Raw genomic sequence first — 12,874 nt, 5'->3', positions numbered from 1 at the left:
AACTGAATACAACAGTATAAACGCTGTCATCCGTCGTCACACAAAAAGATTACGACGAGTTCAATGGGCTGCTTTCTGTGAGAGTTTATCGGCGTTTACTCCCATGACAAGGATATGGGGAGTAATGAATAGCCTATCCGGAAAGATTCGCCTACACAGGCCATTCGAAGCACTTGCTTTAAAGCAAGGAAAAGATTTGCAAACCCTTGCAGAAGATTTTGCAGACGTATACACATCTGGCAGATCAGCAGGAGTATCGAACCCTCTGTTGTCTGAAGCATTCCATACCATGGATACGCCGTTCACCTTTCGTGAGTTGGGTTTGGCGCTTAGCAAATTAAGAAGACGCTGTGCTGTGGGTCCCGATTCGATCAGCAATCAGATGCTGACAAATCTGCCATATGAACGAAAACGAGCACTTCTGGACATATTTAATCACGTCTGACGCACAGGAGAGATCCCAGAAGCGTGGAAGACAGCATGGGTGGTGCCAGTGCTCAAGTCCGGAAAGGATCCTGCAAACCTCACCTCATATCGGCCAGTATCGCTAACATCATGCGTGTCAAAGTTGATGGAAAGACTAATATGTACGAGGTTAACATGGTATCTTGAGCAAGGAAATAGACTGCCATCATGTATGACCGGATTTCGTCCACGGTTGAGTGCCCAGGACAGTGTCTTGGATCTACTAAGCCATATCGAGCACCATCGCGTAGACGGCCTTTCCACACTCGCCATCTTTATGGACGTTGCCAAGGCATACGACTGTGTGCTTCATACAGGCATCATCAACGGACTCCGAGCCATGGGCGTCTCGGGAAATGCTCTTCGATTCGTCCATGAATTTCTCAGTGATCGATGTGTACAAGTTAAGCTGGGAAGTATAATGAGTGTCAAGCGACGCATTTCCCTCGGCGTCCCACAAGGAAGTGTCCTATCCCCCTTGCTTTTTAACGTTGCCATGGCCAGCCTTCCAGATGCCCTGAAAGTAGGTCGGACGGCAGTTAAAATGTCCATCTACGCAGATGACATCTGCATTTGGATCTCGGGGTACCAACACAAACGTTTGGCCCGGATAGCCCAGGCCGCAATCTCCACTATCGATCGCCACTTATCGACGCTTGGCCTATCCTTATCAGCAGAAAAATCAGCCTTCATGCTTTTCCCGGGAGTGAGACGCAAGTCAACACGTCTGACGCTGAATATCAGAGGGCATTCAATTCTTCGTGCAACTCATGTTCGATTCCTGGGCGTCACCATCGACAACAAGCTACTATGGCATGGTGCGGTCGAAAGCGTTGTGGCTGCATCAGTGCAAAGAATCAACGCAGTTCCTCGATTGGCAGGTGTACGTTGGGGAAACAATCCTATATCCATGCTTAAACTGAACGCTGCACTGATAACAAGCCGCATTCTCTATCAGCTCCCTCTGATATCACCGTCACCGAGTCAATTCGAGCGCTTGGAGGCAGTGCACAGAAAGGGACTTCGCTTGGCGATGGGAGTTCCAACGGCGGCTTCAAACAAGAAAGTCATAATGAGGCAGAGTCTCTTCCACTCCGCCTCTTGGCATCTCAGGCCTTGCTGACGCAGCTATTAAGGCTGGGCGAGTCACGCGCAGGCACGGCGCTTCTCCGGCGGCTAAGATCAAGAACTCGCTCACATTTCCATGCGGCGCTGAACACCTTCCGATTTTTAGGATTGGAAGGGCCTCAACGAAGTCGCCTTGACCCGCCATGGTTTTTTCCGGACGTTACCTGCAGCCTCAATGTACCCCACCTACCGACGAAACGCACCATTTCAACTGCCGAAGCAAAGTTTATTGTGCTGGACCACTTGAGCACTGTGTTTCAAAGCTATCTACAAGTGTACACAGACGGTTCGGTGTGCGCACAAACAGATAGCTGTGCAGCGGCATTTTGCATACCATCCCTTGATGTGTCATGGTCTGGCCGACTGGATCGCGTAGTTTCCTCTACAACAGTAGAAAGCGCCGCAATCACCGCGGCTTTGCGGAAACTACGGGCCTTTTCTGCACGAGATGTCGTGGTGCTGACGGATTCCAAGTCAGCATTACAAAGATTACATCGGGGCCTACCTCTAGAGAAATTTACAAGGCAGTCTCTGGCACTGATTGACGACCTAACGAGCAAAGGATTTAACATAAGGTTTCAGTGGATTCCATCACACGTAGGAATTGATGGAAACGAGGAAGCTGACGCCCTTGCACACCTAGCGCTGACATGTGTCCCAAAAGTGAAAGCTCCAAAAGCTTTTCAAAACCCTAAGGATGCAATCCGCCTTCACTTTAGACAGATGCACAAGAATCCACACGAATCCTGTGTGACTCATGGATTTACACGCGAACAAGCGACGCTTTTATACCGCATCAGGACCGACTCCGCATACACCCCAGCTTGGTTATTCAAGACTGGGCTTCGCGCTTCCCCACTCTGTGTTTTCTGTGGTGACATTGGTGACATCGAACATTTCATTTGGCTATGCCCACAGTTTGACACAGAAAGAAAAGCGTTGGTCGACAACCTGCAAAAAAAGCGGTGACACGCACAGGACCTTTGAAGACGTTGTTTTCCCCGGAGGGCCCGCGGCATTCAGGAAGAGAGCGCAACGACTGCTGATGGTCTTCCTGCGAGACACGGGGCTCATCGACACCTGGTGACACACCCCTGATCTCAACTCGAAGGAGGACCAGGCGGAACAATTGCCGGCTATGTATGCCAGGCTAACCCCGCCTGCTTCAACATCCCCACCACCACCACCACCACCACCAACCAGAAATGCGTCTGGTTGGCTTGCCTACTCTGGGGGATGGGAAAGAGGGAATAGAAAGATAAGATTGAGAGAGGGAGGGGAGGGGGAGGAAAGCCGTGGGGAGCTCGCGCACACACGCGGAGGCATGCAGTAATAAAGTAACACCATAACGGAATGAGCACGCAGCCGCATGCAAGAGGTGCAACGACCATGGTGCACATGAAAACCTCGATATGTAGGATATAGCACTCTAAACAACGTGCTCGCTCCACAGCGTTCCAGAGAATATTTCGTACATTATTAATATAGCTTTTGGGGGGTGGCTCTCTGGTGTACACTGAGACTTAAAGGCAGCGGTGCTTTCTTTACTTTTTTTTTTTTTCATTTCATGGCATAACACTCCACAGCGAAACGGAATCCAGCCGGTGGCTTCTCGCTCAGCAGCGGGGCTTTGCTAGCGAGCTATGCGCTACAGCACGTCGCCCCGGACAAAGAAAGCAGATCAAGGCCAGCTAATAAATGAGCTTTGTGTTCAATTTTGTAACAATTCCATTTGACTTTCAAATATTTTCTTCATCATCCGTCGCACCAATTAAGTGCCTCATATCGGTGATGGCGGCTGCGCACGGTGCCATGTGAGTCAATAACGAAGAGCAAAATGAACAATAAAAAAATAATAATATGCGGATCCCACGCACTGCGGGAATCGATGTAAGCGAAGCTTTGTATGCTGTTTGCTTTGGTTGAGGATAATTAGCGGTGATGTTGATGGACGAATGTGTAATTTCTTCAGCGTTTAGTCCAATGCGAGAGTGACGAGTTGATGTTAAACGTTAGCTTGCCTGCACCACTACTGTTTGTCTGCGTAGTCCACTGAACACACAAAGGGAGGCGTTTTTGCTTGAGGCGTTGTTGTGCGTCATTGTTCATAATCGGTGAGAGGGTTGAGCATTATCATCGCCTCACATGGAACGTCGCATCGTGGCAGAAGTGTTAAACTTTAATTGAAAATGGCGCTGTACATAATATAAATTGATTATTATAATTGTATGTATACATTTTATACATGCATTTGCGGTCTGCACCACGTTTCGCTGCGTAGCGAAGACGATCGTGTTCCGCACGACGCTTCTTTCGGGCCTGGGTGTCCTCGACGCTGAGTGCACGCCTTGGAGCTTCGCTGGTACGTGCTTACGTACTCCTTCTACATACGTGACCAGCACACTGTTGAGACGCCAGGCCCAAGCGCTCTCTTCGTGGTATGAACGATTTTAACGTTTACACTACCACAGCCCATTACGCGACCTCCACAGCCCAGTACCTATATTTTTGTGGCATACGAAAGCAAGCGCAGCACGCGCCATACGCACAAACTGTGAAACGCTGCCGCGGCGGCGCCGGCCGGGACGCTTAAGCCGAGACCACACGTACGCTTGCGGACGCGCGCAAGCTCGCGTCCGCGCGCCTATGGCCTGCCGCGCCTCGCGAGTAATGGCGGTTTGCATCCACAACGACGCGCACATGGACGCGCATGAAGACGCGCGACAGCGCGCTCATTGGGCTCAATCACAGCCGCCTTGGCAGGCGCCGCTTCGTACTTTGTTATCGACAGTATTTCAAAATGCTTCAATATCTATAAACGTAATTGTTATATTTTTATAGCTGTTAGATCAACGCAAAAAGAAAACAAGAAGCACTTTCTTGCATGATATAAATCTGCTTCACTGAGAGTTCAACGTTCCGCGCCGTAGCTGCGTAGCCAGGCGCGTCGACGCGAGGCAACCCAAGCGCGCGATAACAGAGAGCAGCTGTACCCCGAGATCACGCCGCGTTTCGACGCGTGTGAGTTATGCCGCACCGTCTGCGCATGCGTGGGTGCGTGAACGCGAGCTTGCGCGCGTCCGCAAGAGTACGTGTGGTCTGGGGTTTAAAGCTTTAGGGACGCGGCTTTAGGGACGCGCGGAGGCGAACGCCATCTGGTGATGTTGCAAGAAACGCAACAGCGCGCGCTAAAGCAAGACCACAGCAGCAGCAACAGCGCCAGAAAAGTCGTGTGAAGATGCTAAGAAAGCTTCGCTTTAAAAAAACATATATTCTTTACAAAATGGGGTCCTTGGCAGGACCAACTGTTTCTCGCATTCAGGCCGCGATGGTATTCTCATCACTCTTAAGTATAGGATTTGACCATGCTGTTCGAAACTGCCGTGACGAGTGAACTCGCAGAAATCAGTCGCTCGCGCACCTATATACGCGCTCTGCCGCATTTCGGTAGCCGCCGATGCGAATTGCGCCCGCACAGCCTACCAATGCACTAGCCGCTTCCGTGCGCAGTTCGGGAGCTCGCGCGAAAGCGGTTATTTAATAGAGCGACGCTCACAGAGCCGTGAAACTTAATGACAAGGCGGCGAACGGAGCGGCGCCTGCACCACTGCCCCTTCTAGCCTCTCCTAATCCCTACCGCCGCCTACCGGCGAAAAACTGGCGACAAAGCGAAAAGCGTTGACCTCCTCTGCAGCTCAGCCGCTGTTCGCAGCCTGTACGTGCGTGCGTGAGCAATACGCATACGTGTGTGTATGCGCCCGTGGACAGGCGGGCGCAAAGGGCGCCGATCGGGTCGCGTCACGGTGGAGCGGCGCCCGATAGATTACACACGGAGGGACCGCAGACGCAATCCAGTCTGCACCCCACCCCCCCTGTCTCCACCCTCCGCATTCTCTCGGCAGGTGCTGCCACACCACCACTGTTCCTTCCAGCCGGTCGTATTTCGAAGGCTGCTTGAAGGAGGCACAGGAGGGGGCTGACCGACTGCCGACAGCTAGCCAAATTCGCATGGTACTTCTTTTTTTATTTATTTTTAATCTGCGTTCGTCGTATAAAAAACCCACCTGTCTTTACTTTGCATGGACTAGCCGAATGACGCGAGGAAGTTAAAGTGATATGGCACGAAATCTCGAATAAAGTGCCCCTGCTCGCATCTCTTATTCCCGTTCCACCATTGTGGGTACGCTTAAGTGTCGTCCGATCTGTATCTTTTCCCTTATCTTACATGCTTAGATTGGTAACGTTTAATGTCACCTATAATGGCAAGTAAGCTATAAAATAAGCGCGTACTTGCACTTGATTTCGATGTTCTTTTTCTTTCTTGGCTCCAAAGGTTACAACAGGGGAAAACGTTACTGAGACGCATTATACACTTTATGTAGTAGCCTACAAAGAACACGTACTACATACCATATAGCATGGACAGGACCCTTACTGATTGAGTGTGCGACGTTTAGGGATTCCGCTATTGTGCTTTCTGCACCTATGACAATGGCTTGGAACCCACCGCGGTGTCTGACTGGCGTTTTGCTGCTGAGCAGCACAACGTAGCAACGAAGCATAACGCAGCAATTTCGACCGCGGCATGCGGCCGCATTTGGATGACGCCGAAATGCAGAAACTACCGTGTGCCGTGCTTTGGGTTCACGCTTAAAGAACCCATGCAGGTGGGCAAAATTCACCTTAGCCTTCAATTGCGGCGTTCCTCATAACCTACTGTGCAATTTCAGAACGTTAAACCACAGATCTTAATTTTTTAAAAAATTTAAATTCTTGGGTTTTAGGTGCGAGAACCATGATCTCATTATGACGCACGCCGAGGATACTCCGGAATAATTTTGCCTACCTGTGTTATTTCACGTGCGTACAATGCACGGTGATGATCACTATCAGCCTGTGAATGCCGACTGCACCATGAAGGCCTTTTTCTTAGCGATCTCCAATTACCGCGGAAAACTGCGCCGGAGAACACGAAGGACAAGCGTGTAGACCGAGGCAATCACAAGGCGCCTTGTGACCCTTTTCGTCGTTTTCGGTTATCCTTCGAACTGGCATGTTTGCTGTCTCGGTGCCTCACTCGCAAGTACATTTGAGGCGTCTGAATTACTCTAGTTACGGTCTCACTCATTATCTGTATATTATTCTCACCTTTCTTTTCTAAAGCCGCATATTTGTTCGCGAGTACTAGTTTGAATTGATCTGATTTTTCCCGACTGCTTCCAGATTTTCCTGTTTTTTATTTAAATAGTTGCCTCTTTCTCTTTTCAAATTGAAAGCAGTCCTCGAGCTCACTAACCTATGATCACTTAAGTTGAACTTGAAATTTATTCAAAATAGGAAACGTACACAGGAAACATTGTACAGGACATCTAAGTCCCTAGCTCAAGGCTAGTTGGGATCCATGCTAGTTATTATTCACAATCACTACGGCAATACGACAAAGTATAGATATATCATATATACATAAATATTCATTTAGAAACACAAGGCAGGGTACATCTAATAGCTACGAGAAACCTACAGAAAGGAATTTGTATGTAGTAACTAAACACTGGGGGCAAGTGGGGAACAAAAAACAGATATGTACACCAGCGAGATGAAAACCCTATGCAGATAATAGAAGTGAGTGATAATGGGATTCCACTGACATTGAAAAAAAATTGCTTGTTTTACTTCCGATGGTAAGCTGTTCCAGAGGAGTGCTCCAGTGCTGTTTAACCTTCTCCTTCCATATACATTATGCATTTTTGGCAAGAGAAAATTTCCCTTAAGTGCGCTGCGTGTATTGCTTCTGGAATGTAAAAAAATTGATAATTTCGAAGGGCAGTTAGCGGTTATGCCATTATAAGTATGCAATGTAGTTTTAATATTCAGTAATAAATTAAAAGACAGCACATTTAAACTTTGAAACAGAGGCATTGATTTAGCATTGTAATCCGAACAAGTGTTAAATCGCAAGGCCCTTTTCTGAAGAAGTACAATAGGTTCTACATATGAAACGTACGTGTTACCCCAAGATGCAACACAGTAGGATAGATGGCTATGGGAATATGCTAAATTGCTCTCAGAGTGGCAGTGTCGAAGTAATAACGGCATTTGTACAGCATAAAACAAGCTTTGCTTAACTTTGCAAAGCTAACTTTGCTAGCTTTGCAAAGCAAAAAGTTAAGCTTTGTTTAACTTTTTACACAGCAATGCAATGTGAGGCTTCCAATGAACATGCTCATCTAGTGTGACACCCAAGTATTGAATTGAACTCACCCGTTTAAGTATATTATGGTTTAGAGAAAGCGAATGACATTCTCTTAGAGGTTCTTTTCACGAAGAAGTGAAGAGAATATATTTAGTTTTCTTGGTATTCACAGTTAGCTTATTTGACGCGAACCACTGGTTAACACTTCGAAGTTCATTATTAGCCACTTGAAATGTTTCGTCCAAGGAGTCTAGCGCACAAAGTAAAACAGTGTCGTCTGCATACATTACAGCAGAGAAGTTTTCTAAGGCATCAGGAAAATCGTTTACCAATAAACAAAAGAATATTGGCCCCAGTACTGAGCCTTGTGGGACCCCTGTAACAATGCCAGAAACGTCGAATTTGGTATCTGCAACGGCAACTAGTTGTTTTCTGTTATTGAGATTGCTGCGGAAAAATTGAAGACTTATACCTCCAAAACCATAGCATTCTAACTTATTTAGCAGTATGTCATGATCATCAGTGTCAAACGCTTTTCGCACATCTAGAAATATGCATAGGACACTTTTTGTTGTTGTTCAAGTGAGAATTTATGTAGTCAGACAAAGCTAATACTGCTGTGGTTGTCGATCGTTTAGCTCGAAAACCATGCTGGCAATAAGCCAAAATGGATTCACGTTCAAGAAATGAAGTGATTCGTTGGGCAATAAGTTTTTCAAAGACGGTGTTTAAGCAACTTAAGACAGATATAGGACGGTAGTTTTCGAAAAAATTATGGCCCCCATTTTTGTAAATTGGGATAACCTTGGTGATCTTTAATAAGTCTGGATAAGTAGCAGTATAGAAAGAGAGACTGAATATTTTTTCTAATGGCTTGCACAGTATATCAATACAATGCTTTAAGGCCACTGTGGATATTCCATCGTGACCAGTAGAATGTTTGAATGGCATGCCGTTAGCTACGGACACTACCTCCTCCGCTGAAATGTCCACAAAACCAAATGAGTGTGTCGTCCTTTCCGGGTAAGTAATAAACGAAAGAAGAGGTACATTGTTAGATATTGCTTGACCAATCATACAGAAGTACGAGTTAAACGACGATACTAAGGATTCCATAAATATTCCTAAGATTTTCAAGCCTGGCATTGTATATTCTCTGACCGATGGCTTAATTACCGAGTTGATAATGCGCCATGTAGCCTTTGAGTTACCAGAATTGCGGGTTATTAAATTTGTGTAATACTCTCTTTTACGAATACGTATAGCGCTAGTTACTATATTTCGAGCCATACGAAATCTTTTTTCATAATATTTGTTACCCCTATGTGACTTTAGTGCGCCAAAAGTCTTTATCCTTAATTACTTTTTGCAGTCCTTTCGTCATCTAAGGACAGATAAGAGTGCTATAATATCTTTTTATTAAGGTGCTTGATGATTGCGCTAATGCATCACACAACGCTTTGCTCAAACTGTCAAATTGCCGATTTGCATTTTTCTGCGTATCTATAGTTAAAGAGCAAAGGCACTCACGTAATACTGGATAGTTAACTCGATGAGAAATATGAGAATGGCCCTGAGAATGAGTGGATCAATGAACAAAGATGGCGGTAGCAGAATGATACGTTACAGCCGAATCTTAAAGATTACACCAGCTTGAATTGGTATTAAAGTTGCACAATATATGATGAATCAGTGGGGATGTCAATGAAGTTTTACGTGTTGGGGTTTTAATGACGTTATGGAATCCATATGATATAACAAGATTAAAGTAATCACTGTCATGTTCCTTTATAGCACCAATATTAAAGTCTCCACACACTATTATTCGTTTATTGAAATTGGTTATATAAATTAATAAATTTTCAAAATGTTGCATAAAAGGTGATTTGTTCTTGTTAGGAGCACGATAACTTACCGCTGCAACAAAGCATTGAGAATTCAAAACAAGCATATCAAATTCATTCGCATATGAGTAAGAGTGCTCCTTAATGACTGAGCACGATATAGAAGACTACACAAATAGTGCAACGCCGCCACCCCGATTTGCGGTACTTCGAGGAGTGCAAAGGAATGCATATCCGGGTGTATAGTACAATTCGTCTGAACGCAGCCATGTTTCTGAGGTAGCAATAACATAAAACGGGAAAGTATGCAATGACAGAAGAGAGCAAAGATTTTCAGTATTTTTGAGCAAGCTACGCACATTACAATGAATTAAAGTATAACAGGAGGAACTGTTCAGGAAGTCATTAGCAGACTGAACTATGGTAGCCAAGTTAATGCAAAAACTAACAAATAAGTGATAGGTCATTATCATTACGAATATTGACAACCCGTGCATTCTCAGCCTTTCGGGCAAGAATTCTTCCGTTTGCAACCCAGACAAATTTCCAGTTGTTTGCCTTTTTACTGGTGATAGCTTTCCCTAATAGTATTTTCATTTCAGGGCGGAGATGCTCGTTAATGTATACATTCGCTGAGCCATCGTATCCAAAGTCCTGAGGACTTAGCTTTTTCTTCTTGAATCCCTTAATTATGCGTTATCGAATAGAACGAGACATGCACTTAACTACAACATTTGGCCGATCATTGTCTTTACTAGGAACAGGATGAATCACATCAAAGTCTGTTTCACTAACAGATATGTCATGCTTTTGACAAACAAATGTCAATACTTCGACGAGGTTTTCGTTTCGTTTTAAGGGAAGTCCCTTGATTTCCAAATTTTGCTGTCGTGTATATTGCTTCAGCTCGATTATTTCATAGCGGGTGCTTTCAAGCTTACTTTGTAGTTCATTATTTTATTTTTTTTAGCAACGCTTGTTCTTGCTTCATATCATCAATCGTTGCCTTGAAACTTTCAAAGTGAGACTTCAGGAAACGAAGGGATTGCCTAATCTCTTGCAAAAAATTCAAGTTGGTTTACCTGCACGATTTGAAGAAAACGATTAACGCTTGCCGATGCTTCCAGTTGCCTGGACCGCTCCGTAATGACGAATTTCGCGCTTGTTACAGCTCCTTTATAGCTGATTGGTGGGGGCGTCCATTACTTGACGATCACAGCGCCACTCCATGACACAGGTGCAGTCGGTAGCAACCATGGTGGCAGTCTTGAAGATGAAGGCTGATATAGTTGATCTGATGAAACAGCTGGTCGTTTTTTTGCTGTGCAACCAGCAGCGATTGGCACGGGGATCTGCACGATTTGAAGAAAACGAATAACGCTTGCCGATGCTTCCAGTTGCCTGGACCGCTCCGTACCGACCCAGTGTAGGGGTCAGCACAATGTGCACAACGTAGAGGCCAGCACAGAGTACAAAACCTATTTCATTTCTTGTTTGCCTTTTAGGAATTTTGCACGTCCACTTCCTGTTGCTGTGCTTCCGTAAGAAATTGTTCATTATTCCCAATGCAGTAATTTTTTTTTTTTTTTTTGCAAATTCAATCAAAATATCTCCTCTGCTATTCCTAGAGTTGATGCCATAGTGGCCACTTACCTGTTCGCCAGCCTGCTTTTCCGCCACTTTGGCATTGAAGTCGCCCATGACAACAGTATACTGACTTTGCTCCTTTCGCAATGCGGATTCGACGTCCTCATAAATCTGTTCCACTTCATCTTAGTAACTGGACGTTGGAGCACAAGCTTGTACTATACATTTAATGTATATATCCTAGTTAGCTTTATTACGATGACTGCAACCTTTTCATTAATGCTGTAGAATTGATCAATGTTGCCTGCGATGACATCATGAATGATAAATCCTACGCCGGTATTCGCTGCTCTTATCTGGAAGACCTCTGCAGCAGCAGACGTGGCCATTGGTGAGCACTCCATATGCCTCACCAGTACTGCTAATCTCGCTAAGACCAATGATATCCCAGGCAGTGCCTGATAATACACCAAGGAGTCTTGCTAAGCTAGTCTTGCTCGAGAGGGTTCGAGTGTTAAAAGTCGGCAATTTACGCTTCCAGTGGTGGTCTGTTCGGATCTTCGCCCCCTCTGCTACGTTGCTGCTCTGACCGCCGCCTTGGTCAGGGGCCCCGTAGCTGCTGGGGACTGAGGGCCATGGGTTGATTGAAAAGAGTCACGAGGGAGCTAGTGACCAAATACCGCACTATAGGAAGGCGAATTTCTGTTCTGGCGAGGGAGTGTCTTTCGGAAATTCAGTGGGCCTTGCTAACTTGGTTGCACCTGGTCTAGTGTAGCCCCCCTGTCTCATGGCGTCTTTCTTTCTTTCTTTATTTTTTTGGTTTCAGGCATCATTATACTCCAAGGGTGATAATTTAGTGGCCCTGGTGGAGGATTAAAGGTTGGGACCTTGATCATTGAAACCCTATGCTCTACGCCATGCCACCCAGTGCACGGTACACGAGAACTTTAGCATTCCTCCCTCATCGCCCCATAGGAATGCGGCCACTAAGGCACAAATCGAACCCGTGACCTCGTGCTCAGCAGCGCTACGCCATAGCCACTAAGGTATACCATGGCTGGTTCGCTTATTAAAGTGCGTCCGTGCGTGCGTGGAGAACTGGCCGCAGAGAGAGAGAGAGAGAGAGCAAGAAACTAAGCGCTTGTTTGTTAGATAGCGCATACTGTCGCATTCAATATGAACAACAAGGTCGCATTACTAGCCGTCCTTAGCTTTGCTTGACAGTCGAGCGCAGCTGATCATCTTCACTAGTTTGTGCGCAAGAAGGTAACGTGATTCCGGGTTCTTAGCATTTGCTTTATCATCATCGTGTGAAAGACTCAAGACTTATTGCAAGTTCAAACATGCGAACGCGCCAGCAAAGCGTGCGACGCATTCGCGCGGCGCACGCCCGTGCGACAATGGTCGAAAACTATATAGGCGTGATCGAGGCATGCACCGCGCAACGCGAAAGGCGCGCGTATCCCTATAAATAGACGGCACTTTCGCACCACGGTGGAAAACGCGACGAAATTGAAGGAGTCTGCCGAAGAGAGCAGGCATACCGCGACACACATGGCCGCCACTCTATTTCAGCGACGGAGCGTCCTCTGCAGCAGCGACCCTTTTTTTGACAATCACTCTCTCGGTGTCTCTTGCCTTCGCGGTTGTATAGACG

This window comes from Dermacentor andersoni, chromosome 1, assembly GCF_023375885.2.
Source record: "Dermacentor andersoni chromosome 1, qqDerAnde1_hic_scaffold, whole genome shotgun sequence".
Classification (NCBI taxonomy): domain Eukaryota; kingdom Metazoa; phylum Arthropoda; class Arachnida; order Ixodida; family Ixodidae; genus Dermacentor; species Dermacentor andersoni.
Note: the sequence above shows the minus strand (reverse complement) of the source record.